Consider the following 14,380-nt stretch of genomic DNA (forward strand, 5'->3'; position numbering starts at 1 on the left):
GCTGCACTGCAAGGGAGGGGGGCACCGCAAAAAGGGGCTCACCGGGAGGAGACCGGAGCGATGTCGCCGAAGTGCGATGCAAAAGGCAGGCCCCCTAMGCGAAGGCGGCCCCCTCCTCTCTTCCACTTGCTGGGGCAAGTGGCCCCCACTTGCACCCAGCCTGTATGCTCCCAGCACGCTCCCGGGAGGGAAGGGGGGGCATGGAAATGCTTGGAAGCCCACTCTCCCACCCGGAGGGGTCCCCACGAGATGCTGGCCAGCACCTTTGGTGGCAGTGAAACGTAAGTGGCCTTGGCAGCCGCCAGAACCCCCAGGCACCCCGACAAGCTGCCTCAAACACGGTCAGGGCTCCCCCACGCCCCGAAAGGCAAGAGCTGTCTTTTCAGGGGGAAGTGAAAGAAAACCAGATTGATGCCACGGTGCAATCGGCACGAGCGRGTAAAAAATTAATTTAGGCTGAGGCAGACAAGGGCCCTGTGTTGCACTAGCTTTTACAAGCCTATAGCTCCGTTTATCTTTAATGGCTCCAAAGTTCAGAGCTATATGCAACCTCAAGAGGGGTTGGCAGCACTGGCTGCCCGCCAAGCACTACAGCAGCGGGGAGGGAGGTCACTGAATCACACTCACTCTTATGCAAACTGCCACAAGATCCTTGCTGGCAAGGAGCTTCCACCAACCAAAACAGCGAGTCCACGTCGCTCTGAGAATGACACAAAACACCCCCCCTTCATAAATTTAAGTTGCAAAGTCATCCTCGTCTTCCCCCCCMCACACACACAATAGATGGTTGTAGAGCCATTCGGAAAGCATGCGGCACCGTTTGCCATTAAGTGCTTACTGGAAACTACTACTCTGGGCATAAGAAATGCTTGCAGAAGTTAAATAATTCGCGTGTTTGAGCGCTGATAGGATCAGGCCTCTCCTGTCGACGCAGATCAGTCAGGATTGACACTCCACCACCACCACAGGCATTCGCTTCAACGAGTTCAACGGAGCAAGTGACGCTCCACACCGCCTCCCAGCACAGCCTCTACCTTCAAAGGACAAAGCGCTGAAGCGCCTGTGCCAGGAAATGAAATTATGCTTCCAGGGAATTTAGGTACTTAAGGCTGCTTCACCAGGCCACTGTCCCATCCCTCCAGTGCCCTGTCCCAGCCTGGCTTGAAAGGCTGCTTTCTAACCCAGGCAAGGCTTAACGGTAGTGAAATCCAGCCATCCTCTGCTTTGAAGTTTCTATTTCTTTTCTACGTTAAAAAAAAAAAAAAAAAACGGGACGCCACACAGATAAAAATACCTGTTTGTAAGTCTGAAAAAAAAAATGCCCAACTTTATTACTGCTGCGACATTTGGAACAGCCGTAAGCAAACAGTTTGAGGTTAGGATAAAACGGAACATGCATCCCGAGCCACTGGTACATTTTTTGCAGCCGCATAAGCCAGTTAGCTGCTTTCGGCACAAAGAAAAGACTAATATTTCAGCATCTTCCTTGGCCAAAGCCTGCTGCTTGCTGACGGCGCTTTTCTATTGATTAAAACCGTGTTCTAATTGGGACAAGCAGAGCTCAACTACACCACTTTTGCCTTCGACCCAGGCTCATTAATAGCCGGTGGGTGCCTTGCAACACTCTCACACCACCCCGGCCAGGGCAGTTTTAACCTTTTTGACAAGGAGTCCATCTCGGCAACTAGTCAAAGTCATCAGACTGTAGATCGCTTAACAAACATGCAAATCTCCCTATTTAATCAGATCTCTGACGCACATCAGCTCCAGCTTTGGCAGATCCAGGTCTTATCCTCAACTCTACCCCTGTTATGGGTGGCTGCAAACCGATCCCTTTGTGGCTCCGTGCCTCAGTTTCCCCAGTGATGACTAACATTAAGCTGCGCTGCCAAATTATTTGAGATCGACTGATTAAAAAAAAAAAAACTTGCATGCATCTATTATTTAAAGCATGTGATTAAGCCACGTGTGCACAAGAAAATGCATTGCCAACGCACTCCACCAACACTTTCCACCACACGTTTCTTTTCCATGGAAATGGGCTTAGTTTTGTTTTAACTGGGCAAAAGCCCAAAGAGCAATAACTGTTTGTCTACACCTTTAAAGGACTCTCCGGGCATACATTTCAGAGAGAGGAAGGACACTCCCCCCCCCGTTTCACCCAAACCACGCATCAAATGGCTTTTCTGAAAGCCATGCAGAATTTTCCCCTCTTCAGCCGAGCATGCTTGCTGTGACAGCGTTTCTAACTATTCTTCCCTTCCCTCCCTGCCAGCGAAGCACCTGCAAAGGACACAAGGAAACCACACAGACTCCCAGGTCCTTCAAAGAAACCTCACGCAGGGTCACTGCTGTCACACTGTAATCTCACAAGCCGGCTGGCTGGGAGGGACGTCCACAGATTGGAAGCCGTTGCAAACAAAGCCATTGACTCCGCTGACATAAGAAACGATGGAAATTACTGCTTAAAAGGCTTCGTTTACATGGACGCCAGCTGGAAAAGGAGCACACAAACTGCCGTCTGTGACACAAAAACCAGGCTCTGCACCATCCCAATGCTTTTAACATGCTTTGGGGGGAAACTGTTCCCAGTTGCAGCATGCGACCGCACTCAGGCAGTGCCATTGTAACCGGATCCCTCCACCTCATTTGAAGATTTTAAAAAACACAGACCCATGCTAGAGACTGAAGAGAGCACAACCTTCATCTCAGCAGGCCCAAAGCGTTTCAGTAAAGGACTGGTCCTGCATGGCAGTAGCAAACATCATTCTTGTCACCACACAAGGGACCACGCATTCAGGCCGCCCATGCCAGCCACTATCCTGCCCCAGCAGCAAGCTTCAGGGGTCGGGACACAAATTTCCACTTGCCGAGGGGTAAATAGCCAAGGAGCAGGAGACTTCACCTGCCTTACATCACCCACTGCCTTTTGCCCTTCAGAGGAAAATACGGCACAGTCCAGTGCACTGCAAGGCACAATTTAAACTACTCATACGCACGCTGGGTGTAGCTGGGAACCCAGCTATCTCCGGGCATCAYGACCGACCACTCAGTTAAGACAACTGCACGTTTCTTATCAGCACTTGGAAAGGATTAAAATACCAGGCCCTATATTAATGGGGGAGCAGGTGATAAACCCACCTCAGCTTGAACACTGTTCACATCAAGAAAAGCAAAGCAAGAACAGGAAAGATCAAAAGCAAGCCATTAAAGGCGTGAGAAAATGGTGCTGCCATATAAGGAGCTAATAAAGTTAGCAGCTCTCCAGTTTGGAGAAAAAAAGGGCAGGAGAATCGGAAAACATCCTCAGGGTCAACACAAATAGCAAAGGGAACAGCCTGAGACAGCCTCCCATCTAGGAGGAAAGTCGAATAAATAGGAGGGCACATTACAGAGTGAGCACACAACACGTGAACAGGCAAGTTTGTACATTTTTTACACAGTGTAAATCCAAGTAAACTCAAGTTACCAAGTGGTGGAGCTCACTGCCACGCGTCGCAGAGACTGCTTGCCAAACATTTAAAAAAGAGAAGATTAGATACCGAACAAGGACAGCAACCAGAGCTGTATTTGCCAAGACTGTAACTTCCTATACTTGGTTCTGGCTTAGCAATTGCTCTGCATTTTGAGCTCGCAGCAACGCAGCTGGAAATGGGGAAAGGAGGCCTTTCTCCACAGCTAGAGATATTGGCCAAGCACCAGAGACTCAAACGGATCTGATAGAAGAGCAGTCACATTAATAGCATGCAATAATTATCCCCACCAGTGTCCAGGAAGCATCCAGCTTTCTCCGCTTTTCACAGAAAAACAGTATGTTGCCCAGACAAGAGCCCTCAAACATCACCAGAAACACTCAGAGCTTTTCTTTTTTTGAGCTCCATCCACCATCTTGCGAATATAAAATCCATTTATGGGCCTCTCCTGCTCATTGACTGTATTTATTGAAATGACAGTATGGCAGCTGAATATCAAATTGCCAGCGAGGCTTTTATCTAATTTTTAAGCTAGCCTGAATTACTGGACTAATTTTATTGCTTACCCATTACATTTTACGCAACAAATAATTTTTTCCAAGAGGAAATCAGTGCAGTTTGATATTTGGGCTCCCATGTTGCCAAGATAGAGGAAGTTAGCTAATATACCAGTAACACTTTGAACACAAAGCCTGRTTCTGGATCCTAAGCAACATGAAACATAGGTTTTGTATTAATAAAGCTATCGATTTCAGTGCATTCCTCTCTGAGGGTAAGTGCTCTGAATGTTCAAGCTGAGATAACCCATGTTGAGAAGACTCCTTTCATGTTCTAGAAATGGTTATTCCCAATATTCAGTGGTTTATTTTCAAATGCTATTCTCAGCCAAACTCAACGTTGTTCTTATCATACAGTACTGAAGATGGGAGCTGCCACAGAATACAGCCACTGTGGCCAGCGGATTTGTATCAGTTAGGTTCTGCAGCATGGTAAACACAGTTGAGGAGCTCCTGGAATCTGGTTTACACTGAATGCATTCGTATATATATAAAAGTACGCTTCTGTTTTGAAACTACTTTGCTATACAGACATTTCTTCAACACCAGAGTACAGTGAGATTGCTAAGCCACCCAAGCAAAATACCATATGTAGTCACAGGACTGCAAACAAGCTTACTTTTACTTACTGTATAGTAAAAAAATATTAGAATTAATACCTATTTCTTTCCTTGTTGTTGGAAAGATGAGGAAAATCAGAGTGCCAGCTTCTGCCCTGCTTCCCCTTGCCCACAAACTCCTGTACGTACTGAACAGCAGTAACTGCTTGCCTCACGCAGGCTTTTCCCAGAACCCAGTACTGCATTTCATGAGCCAGCCAGAGAGGATATCAGTCTTCCAGATTGCAAAACATAACACTTGAGGAAGAAGGAGGGGGGAAAAAAAGAAAAAATGGAAAAAAAATGCAGCCCCACATGATTTGATATCTGAGCATGATGACTGCAAAGGCTAAAAATCACCTAGGACTGGAGTGATCAGTGTGTCCTGTAATTCACCATTTTTGAAATTTCTGTATTACCTCCACAGAAAGACCCCACATGYTCAGGAGTGGTGGAGGCTACCCTGGAGATGTTGCAGCACAAGGGTTTAACACGAAACCCATCCTCCAAATCCCGACCTTAAAGCTGCTCTTCCCCACACTTGCCTTCTGATCACTCCGCACATCCAGCACAAAATAAATACAGAGACGGCCACGGTCAGTGCTTTTGTTCCACCAAACACCATTTTGATACTGAAGCAACTTGACTGTATTTTAAATGGAGCAGCTTGAATACATTTGGGTGATTATTRCTTTCTCACTTCAGAGAAAGGGACACAATGAAAATACTTGTGCGCGGAGACCAACGGCACACCTGAAAACCTCTCCAGCAATACAGAGCAGGAGAACAGCTTCTCTAGCTTTGGCTCTCATTTTACGCAACCACTAGCTTGGCAGATGTCATGATGCAGTTTTATGCCTTTTTAACTCTTCAGGATAATAGGARAGCTTGAAAGACTGTGGTTTCCCCTCTTCTGGAGGATGAGCAGAGGTTTCTATCACTGGCCTGTTTTCTGGCACCAGAAACTCATGTTTTGTTTAGCTTGGAAACCTCATAGATGTAGTCCTAGTAACTCTTCAGGCCAAAGCACGAGGTGGTAAAAGTTCAGCAATCATAAGGTAACTCTTGCTCATTTGCCCCAAACTGCCAAAGAAAAATAGAGTCCCACAGAGCATGCCAACCTGGAAAATGTCCCAAACATCGCGTTTACTGGCCCTGTATGGTACCTGTATGCCAGCAAAGGCCCCTGAGGGGCATGAGGCTTATCTCAAAACAAATACATCCCTAACAAGAGACTAAAATTAATTTTGCTGTCCACGCTAGTTTAATTCAAGCATGAGACCTTAGGCACACCGAGCTATTGGCAAGCTTCATGTACACCACACACCAACTTTCTCCAGCTCTCTACCGCAGAAAGCAGTGCATGAAACCTGGCCTGGACACCTCATAATTACCCTCAGCTAAGTTTTGCCAGAAAAACACACAGCCGTAGCTATACTACAAATCATTGCAGCAACCAGACTGCCTCACTGGCATTAAAATCACTGCATTTCTTGTAAGATGTTGCTCCAGCTCAGTGGGGCAGGGCCCCTCAGCTGGTCAGCCAGAGGTGTTCATGCAGTGCCAATGCCGATATTCTCATTAAAAAAGGCTGGTGAGAATGCTCTGCCACTTGCACTCCTGCAACAGTGCCTCATGCTAGTGACTACTGAGACTCGGCACTAAACTCAGTCAGGTGTGACCTAGGAGAGACCAGAACCAGGTGCTTTTTATTACCTTTTGCAACACAACAAAAGAAATTGCACTCAATAAAAAAGCATTTTCCTATTTCCTGGCAAGAAAGCAGAGGCTGGAGGAATCAGGCAATAAAACAACAGCATCTTGCAGGAGCAAGTTAACAGGAAAAATAGTCCAGTGGGACCCTAATCTTCACCAACACAATTTAGCATGTTGCCCTGCTCTCTCTGATGTTTGGCCACTGTGCTTGCCTCAACAAAATTAGGAGTAATATACTACTGCATGTGGGTCTGTTCACTTGTAGTGAAAGGGGCCCCACAGTTTTAGTCCCTGGAAGCACTTGTTCTTCCTACTCTGTGTGTGCGTGTATAAATGTGCCACCCATCAGCACAACGCTGACAACAGCATTGTATGTTTTCTGCCTATGCAGCAGTTCAAGAACACACAACTCTGGAAGGTTTTTTTTTTAAAGGGGAAAGGGGGGAAGCAGCTGTCCTTTGCTATACCATTTTAATTGTACGGCTCCATTACATGACCATGGGGAAGGGAACACAACCCAAAGGATTAAAAACAGTATCATTTTTAGCATCTAACAGGTCAAGCAGCCTTCTCAGAAGAAACAGACAGTTGGGTTTGTAGTAAAAGCTACCATACGTGGTGGTGGGGGGGAAGCAYCAGGACTTTTTCTCTCCAGTTGGAACTGACCCTAGAAAACAGCTCGTCTGTCCTTGCTTATTGTTGTGTATTGTATGGTCTCAGTGTTTCCACACCTGGCAATGCAGAGATATCAGCACTGAAAAAAGAAAAAGCATGGAAGAGTATGAAAAGCTAGACTGGTAAGTTTTTTCCACCTGCACAGTATTATACCCAGGCCAGCAGCTTGGGTGCAGCAGCTCAGATGGAGCTTTGGTGGCAGGACTCCAAAGAGCAGTGACCAGAACACATTACCAGGCTTCACAAATAAAGCTAATAGTTAATATCTCACACGCACATGCACTCTACAGATGGGAATGGAAAACACAGCTTCCTTTAAAAATGACTAATCCACAGCAGTCTTTCTTTTTCTTTTTTTTAAGGCCACAAAGCAGAGCTTTTTCCAGAAGCACCAGTCTGTTCTTTTGTGAGAACAGTAAGCAGTGGGAAAGGGAAGCCCAGGGACCTACTCATGTTATCCAGACAGAAGTAACCACAGAAACACTGTGGGTTTCTGTGGCCCGTGTACGACACATGCTGACACAACCATACCACTGTGCCTTATACGCCTCAGCAAGACCCAGTCCGACTGCCCAGATGTTTCCAAGATAACTGCACTTTTACAATACTTACAAAGGAGGTATCTGCTGTGGAGGAGGAGTTGCACAAACAATCTTGGATTTCCCGGGGGGGGGGAATAAAAAGCAGAAGACAACTTTCACCCAGAATATTGTAATATTCCCCTGCACTACCTGGGAGAAGGGATTAAAAAAAAAAAAAAAAAGAGAAAGATTGCAGAGTTTATTCAAAGCAGAGCATCTGCATTAGCTAGGTGGGCCCAGTCCCCCAAGCAAGGTCAGTCTGGCTTAGGCAGAGACACATTAGTGCTAGCAGCCAGCTTTAATGCAAAGCTGTGGTCAAACCACAGCAGAGCCAGCACTAAAGGAGGTCACTTGGGGACTACAAAAAGGTAATGAATAAATAAATATCTATAAGCAGATGTGTATTGACAAGCAGGCACGTCCACATCTCTGCTGTAGCGAAGAGCAAGAAGAAAGCAGTCATTTGCATGGAGCAGGCTGAGAAATAACAGCCCAGTTCCCAGGACACAGAAAAAACACTCTGTGCCTGCAGCAAACACTAAACAGATTTAGGTTACAGCTTTCAGCCAGCCCCACTTACCAACTTCTCCCCTGCCACATACACCCCTTTGCAGCCTTAAAACCCACCAGCTCAGGCATTTTCCTTGCACTCAAGAATGGAGGTTCACCACCAACTCCAAGCTCACCAGTGATTTTTGGTGGCACCGTTAAAAATACTTACCCACCTCACAGGCATGGCTGTGAAAGCTTAAATTTGTGCCTGTTTGCACATGACTTTGAAAGCCTTCCAAGGAAGGTGCTGTAGGATTGTAAATCCTTCCCATTATTAATAAAATGGAGCTATTGTTCCAGCTCTAATCAAGACTTGTCTCCAGCTGGGCAATTTTAAAACGCAATTCAAAACACACACAGAGCAATCATGAGGAAGCTTCAGCCTACAGGCTGCTGAGGTGAAAATAAAAATCACTGAAAAGACTGAGCTGTTCTTTAAGGGAAGGAGGGGGAAAAAAAGGAAGATGAAAAATAATATCGCTGCTATTTAAAATGAATCCCAAGAGGGCGCATGGGGGGTGCTCCCTCCCACTGCCTGGGAAAGGTCACTTCTGCCATGAGGAGCGTGGCGGGGGCTGCAGCAGCGAGCAACCCCATCATCACCACCAGCCCAGCCTCATCCATCTCCATCAGGAGCCATCGCTGCTTTTAATTTATTTAGCAAAGGAAGAAAGGGTAAAGCGTTGGAAACACCTCCCAGCACTCTCGGGGGGAGGGGGGAGGTGAGGAACCTCGGCGGGTGGTTGAACGAGGCGGGGAGGGAGAAGGGGTGCATCTTCCTCCTCATCTTCATCCAGTCTTCATCCTCCTCCTCCTCCTCCTCCTCCTCCTCCTCCGGCGGCGGCGGCGGCGGCCACGCCTGCCCGGCGCTGCGGCAAAGGCGCCGCAGTGGCCGCTCCCGCTGCCGCCTCCCGCCCTTCGCGCCGTTTTCCTCTCTCTGTGGAAACTTCTGGAACGAGCCGCGGAGCTGCGGGGAGCGGCGGAACCTTTCTCTCCCCACGGAGGAAAAGCAAGAGCGGGCGCGCACATAATAACAGGGATCCGCCGGGATCGGGGTCTGGACGCGTGCAGGGGTGAGGAAACAGAAAAAAAAAAAAAAAAGACCCCCTTCCCCTCTCCCCCCAAAATAGTAATTAACCAAAACCAAACGATGCCCAGAAGCGGCTGTGGACTCAGCTGGGTTTTGCAGCTTTGGCTCCAAATAAAACGCCCCAACGCACAAGCAACCCCCCCCCAAAGAAAAAAAGGGGAAAAAAAAAAAAGAAAAAATGGTGGTGTTTGGAGCGCTAGATGGTGGAATAAAAGGAGCTGATCCCTCCTCCTGGATCTGCAGCAAAGCCTTGCCATTTAAGTTGAGCTAATTTGTCCTCTTTTTGTTACAATGAATTGTCTGATCTGGACTATTTGCACTCGCAGCTTCACGTACTGGAGCAGGGTTTTTTTATTATTTTTTTTCCTTCCCCCAATATCCCAAGGAAAATCGTCACCTCTGTGGAACAAATAAAACATTCAGGCACAAATTTCCACCATGGACTGATAAAAAGAGATGGGTTGTTTTTTTATTACTATTTTTGGTGATGGCTTTTTTTCTTTCTCCTGCTTTCAGGATATGTTGTAATAGAAAGCCAGTGGATGAATACAAAGGTAATATATATACATATATATATATAAAGTCAAACATATATGGACAAAAATTACAGTGATTACGTATAATTAAATCATACTGTTTTAGGTGTTTTGTTTTATAGTCTGTAAGCAGACCCTGGAAGGAGGAGATAACGTGTGCGTGTGTGTAGAAATAAAAGCGCATCTGTATGGGCCTAAATCTCTAATACCGGCGGAAGAAAAAAAAATACAGTATTTTTGGCATTTTTTTTTTAAACAAAGAAGGGGTGATGTTATACTGTAGGCTGTAACAAACTGGTGCAGCAAACGGTAAGGCAGCCTTTAGAAATGAAGCGTGCGTGGTGCCATGGCTCCACAGTAAGCAGAGAGAGGGGTGCACAGAGTGCCTTTTTCTAAAAAAAAAAATAAAATAAAATAAAACCAGTATTACTACATCTGATCCTACAAAGTATAAGCTTTTAATTAAGCTCATGGAGGGGCAGCTTGCAGGGAGGCAGGCAGCTTCTTCCAGAGCCTCCAGCTCTGCGGATAAAAATCAATCCTGGGGCCTTTTCTTTTTTTTTTCCCTTTCCCCTCTATTTACTTTTTTTTAGCGCATTTAGGTATTTTGCACACGGTGAAGAAAACCTAGAGGTAATCGCTTTGCGCGCGCACGCACACACATAACCCGCGCAGGAGGAAAGGCAGCGAGCAAGAAAAAGGGGGAAAAAAATGCACAAACCCACCCACCTCGGGGTGCGATTCTGGGCCAAAACCCTTCAGGCTGCCAGGGAATAAAACACCCAGAAACAGGTCGGTGTCGGCGAGAGCTGAGGGGGCTCCCGCCGCCGGGGGCCGAGTGGAAACGCGCATTTCTGGRCATTTTCGCCTCCCTTCGCAAAAGCGGGGAGAGGGGGAAGAAGGAAGAGAAGCAAATAGGAGATTTCCGTCTTCGCCCCCCCCCGCGCCTCCAGCGCTTTCGCTGCCCGTCTGACGGGGGTACGAGGCGGGGGCGCTCGGCCGTGCTGCTGGCACGGCTCTGCCCGCGCTCGCCGCCCCGCTGCATCGCTTGTCCTTCCCCCCGCTGCGTGCCCGGCGCCATTTTGTCGCCCCGCCGGGCGGCCATTTTGTGAAAGGGGGCGGCTCGCCTGCAGTAACACGGGCGGCCGCCGGGAGGGGCAGCCTGGAGCCTACGCCTCCGCTTTCGGGAGGCAAATACATTCCTTTTATTATTATTATTATTATTATTATTATTATTATTATTATTATTATTATTATTATATTTTGGCAACCGCAAAGCAACGTGGAAGCTACGTGATGCCCTTAAAACGCTGAGATTCTGGCTGGGGGGGGGGAGGTGGAGACAGACAGAGGGATAAGGCCGAGTGTGCTGTGAAGATTTAGCCTTGGAGGAGTCAATCCGTGGGGACATGCAAAGGAGATTAAAGTCCATTCCCCCAGCTGGGTGCTCAGGGAAAGTTAGCAGCCCCGAGAATTAAAGGATGTATTTATTTTGAGGAGCTATATCCTCCTTCCCCCCCCCCCCACTAGTTTTTTGCTTCTCACTGATAAATCGCTTGGGTCGATAAACCAGCTTAAGGCGCTGCCACGAAACGATAAAACACGACAAAACGCTTACATGAGAAATGTATTTTCCAATGCGTTTTTTTTTKGGGGGGRGGGGAAGGTTAACAAGCCTGCAGGATTTAATTGAATTACACCCCTGCAAAAATAAATACATAATATATGAAGGAAAACTGTGAATTTGTAGCTGGGAAATTGGGCTGCAGGATGCCGTAATTCCTTCTGATATGATGAAGTTAAAGGGGTTGGGAAAAGCTGGAATATTAAATGTCAAAGCCCTGCTCGTAGACATGTGCTATGGATCTATTTTCAGAAGTTTTTTTTTTTTTTTTTTTTTTTTTAAATAAGCCAGCGTATAATTTGCAGCCTGGTAAAATGCTTGCATAACAAGACTGCATCAGTTTAGCCTCATGTATTGAAAACACGGGATGCTTTAAAGATAAATCACGGTGCCAGGTATTTAGGTGACAATTTCTCCTGCTTCAGAGTCCTCCTGTAAACACATTTCAGCCCAGATTGGCCCTCTTTTTGCAGCGAAAACGGTGAGAAGAATATTGTCCTTTTGCGTACGTCCAGGTTGTGCTCTAAATCAGCAAAGCTGGAGGCAGTTAGACCTTGGATTGCCCTGTTGATTTTTAATTCAGAATATTTCTGCTGATTTTCACTGGGGAAACGGTTGAGAAAGGAGGGCGACTCTTCCAGGTTTCCTCTGGCTCTCTGTGTTGGCTTCATACCAGTGGACTTAGAAAAGACTTTAAAAAGTTCCGTCGTTACTGTCAAGCGTCCAGCCCTCACTCTGGCGCACTCTCTGACCGACAGAGCTTTGCCCTTTCTCACCCAGCCTCTTCCTGCCTGCTTCAGCCTCGGTTTCCCCTCCCCAAAAGCAGACGCAGAGCCATTTTGCCACTGCTTTTCCGGAGTTTTTCCGCTCAGCCGTGGGCCACCGGAGAGTCTTTGCGCGGCACCTCACAGGCAGTGATGAAAGAGGGAAGGAACGCAAGGAATCCGGTTTTGTCTCTCCTTGTCTCTCCCTTGTTTGCTTTTTTGCATTTCTCGCAGCTGGCGGGAGCAGGGGAGGTGTTTTCAGCCCATTTCCCTTTATGGCCTCGCTCAGCTCGCCTTGTGCCGAAGTCTTCAGCTTGCAGACAAAACCGGCAAAAGGACCTGCTTGTTCCAAAGAAACGCTTTGCCCACCAATTTAAAAATAGTATTGCCATGCCTGTTAACACGTCCTTTAGTTTAAAAGCTCTCCAGCCTGAATTCAGCCTGCCTCTCCCTGGATTTGCAAGAGAAGTAGTATCTTTTACATGATGCACGGCCAAAATGATGGCTATTGTAATCCGAGTAGCAAACTGGGCTGACAGCGGGGTCCGGTTCAGCGCTGGCGATCAGCTGCCTTTGCTGGGAAAGCCCGGGGAAATTTTATCCACGGGCCGCACCCAGGCTGAAGTGCAGAAGTATTTGCATTTGCTTCTCCTTGGAGAAGAGCCAGCCTGCCTTGCAGGGCCCTCCCCGCTCTCGCTGGGCTGCCAAGAGGGATTGCTAAAAAAGACAGGGTTATTGCAGCAGCCAAGGGAAGGGCAAGGCCTGGCCAGTGAATTTTGGAGGCTTAAGAGCGTCTCTGCCCTTCTCCACTGGAAGGAGTGAGCCAGACCTCAAGCTGTTTTTACACCAGTGGTCTCAGGGACCAGAGCAGGAGCCTCATCTTGCTCCKGGAATACTCTTATATTTTGTTATTTTTGCTAGCTGACCCGGGCACGTTCGAGCTGAGAAAGGACAAGGCACCGCTGTATCCCTTTGTGGCGGCATGTTGCTAAATTCCCGGGATGTGCCTTGCCTTACTCCTTTCCCCTGCAGCGTCTCCTCCCCGCTGAACGGCCCAAGCAATAAAAAACCTGCCGCTGGCCCAAAAATCGCAGCAGTCCCCTCTGTTAGCAGACCATCTGCTCCTTGCCTGCTGGGGAAGTGCGTTAGGTTTGCAGAGGGAAAACCTAATTGGCCAAGCACCCATGGGTGCTGTGCAGCACCCCTTGTCTTTTTTCCTTTTTTTTTCCCCTCTTTTTTCCTTTTTCCTCTCTTTTTTGCAGGGAGGCAGTTGGTGTCCTTTCATGCAGCCTGGGTTTCCCCACGTGGTGAGAAGCAGCCCGTGCTTTGGAAAGCGAGAGCTGACTGAGCAGGTGCTGCTCGTGGGGGACTTTCCCGGCAGGGGACACGTCCTCAGCCCGCCGGACCCCGAGCCACCTGCTTGTGTGACCGTCCCAACTCCGGAAAAGACCACAAATTTTACATGAACGCCCAATTTATACCTAGGTTATAGTTAGTACCCAACTGATGGCCGTGTGTGTACATTACAAACATGAGTAATACACTTTATAGATGGGAGAAGACAGCAGGAAGTAGTTTTAAGGCCTGTATGATTAATCAACTCACCCGCTGGACTCCTGTGCTATTCAACCGTGCATTAACCCTCTCATTTACAAATGCAGCATGATACAGAGCTTTGCTGCCTGCATTATCAGTTCCCTTTCTACATCAGCGAAGCATTAGTTTCAGGCACTCTTGCTTTCTTTTCTTTTTTTCTTTTTTTCCTGCTGCTTATTTGTGGTTTTACAGGCACTTTTCATTAAAAGAAAAACCCCAGTTCTCCGGCTGCTGTTTGCAAAAGCCTCACAAAACGGAAACGGGGAGCGCGCCTGGCAGCGAAGGTAACCGCCAGACATGCTGGTTGTGCGGATGCCGAATGCACGGGGACAAGGCGGTAGCCTGGACCTGGTATCTCCTTTTTTTCCTTTTTTTTTTTAATCTCAAAGTCCTGTTGTGAGTTGGAATGAGAGGGAGAAGAAAAAGCTTCCAGCAGCAGAGTGATKGTATCGGGAATAATAAAGCAGAAATCAGGCTGAGAGGTGTCAGTCTTCTGTTGTCGGTACCAGCTCGGTGTCATATATAGAAGCAGCTAAATTTTGCTGGAGTTTGTCCGACCGAGTGGAGGAATTTGTGCTCTGGCTGCCCTCTGCTGGCTCCGGGGCTCATTTGAAAAT

The 14,380-nt window shown here is 47.6% G+C and overlaps 2 long non-coding RNA genes across 2 annotated transcripts in view; both read left to right on the forward strand.

Annotated features, from left to right (window-relative positions):
• Positions 1 to 3,917, forward strand: part of LOC146589202 (uncharacterized) — a 4,874-nt gene extending 957 nt beyond the window's left edge. Inside the window, exons 2-3 of the long non-coding RNA XR_014897233.1 lie at positions 969 to 1,099; positions 2,276 to 3,917. This is a non-coding gene — a long non-coding RNA (uncharacterized LOC146589202). The remainder of the gene's footprint in view (positions 1 to 968; positions 1,100 to 2,275) is intronic.
• A 5,116-nt stretch (positions 3,918 to 9,033) lies between these two features.
• LOC146589203 (uncharacterized) lies at positions 9,034 to 14,242 on the forward strand. The gene is made up of 3 exons (XR_014897234.1): positions 9,034 to 9,226; positions 9,760 to 9,797; positions 13,956 to 14,242. It is a non-coding gene; the product is annotated as an uncharacterized LOC146589203 (long non-coding RNA).
• Positions 14,243 to 14,380: the final 138 nt, after the last annotated feature.

This window comes from Rhea americana, unplaced genomic scaffold, assembly GCF_003343005.1.
Source record: "Rhea americana isolate MKP2758 unplaced genomic scaffold, rheAme1 scaffold_478, whole genome shotgun sequence".
NCBI lineage: Eukaryota > Metazoa > Chordata > Aves > Rheiformes > Rheidae > Rhea > Rhea americana.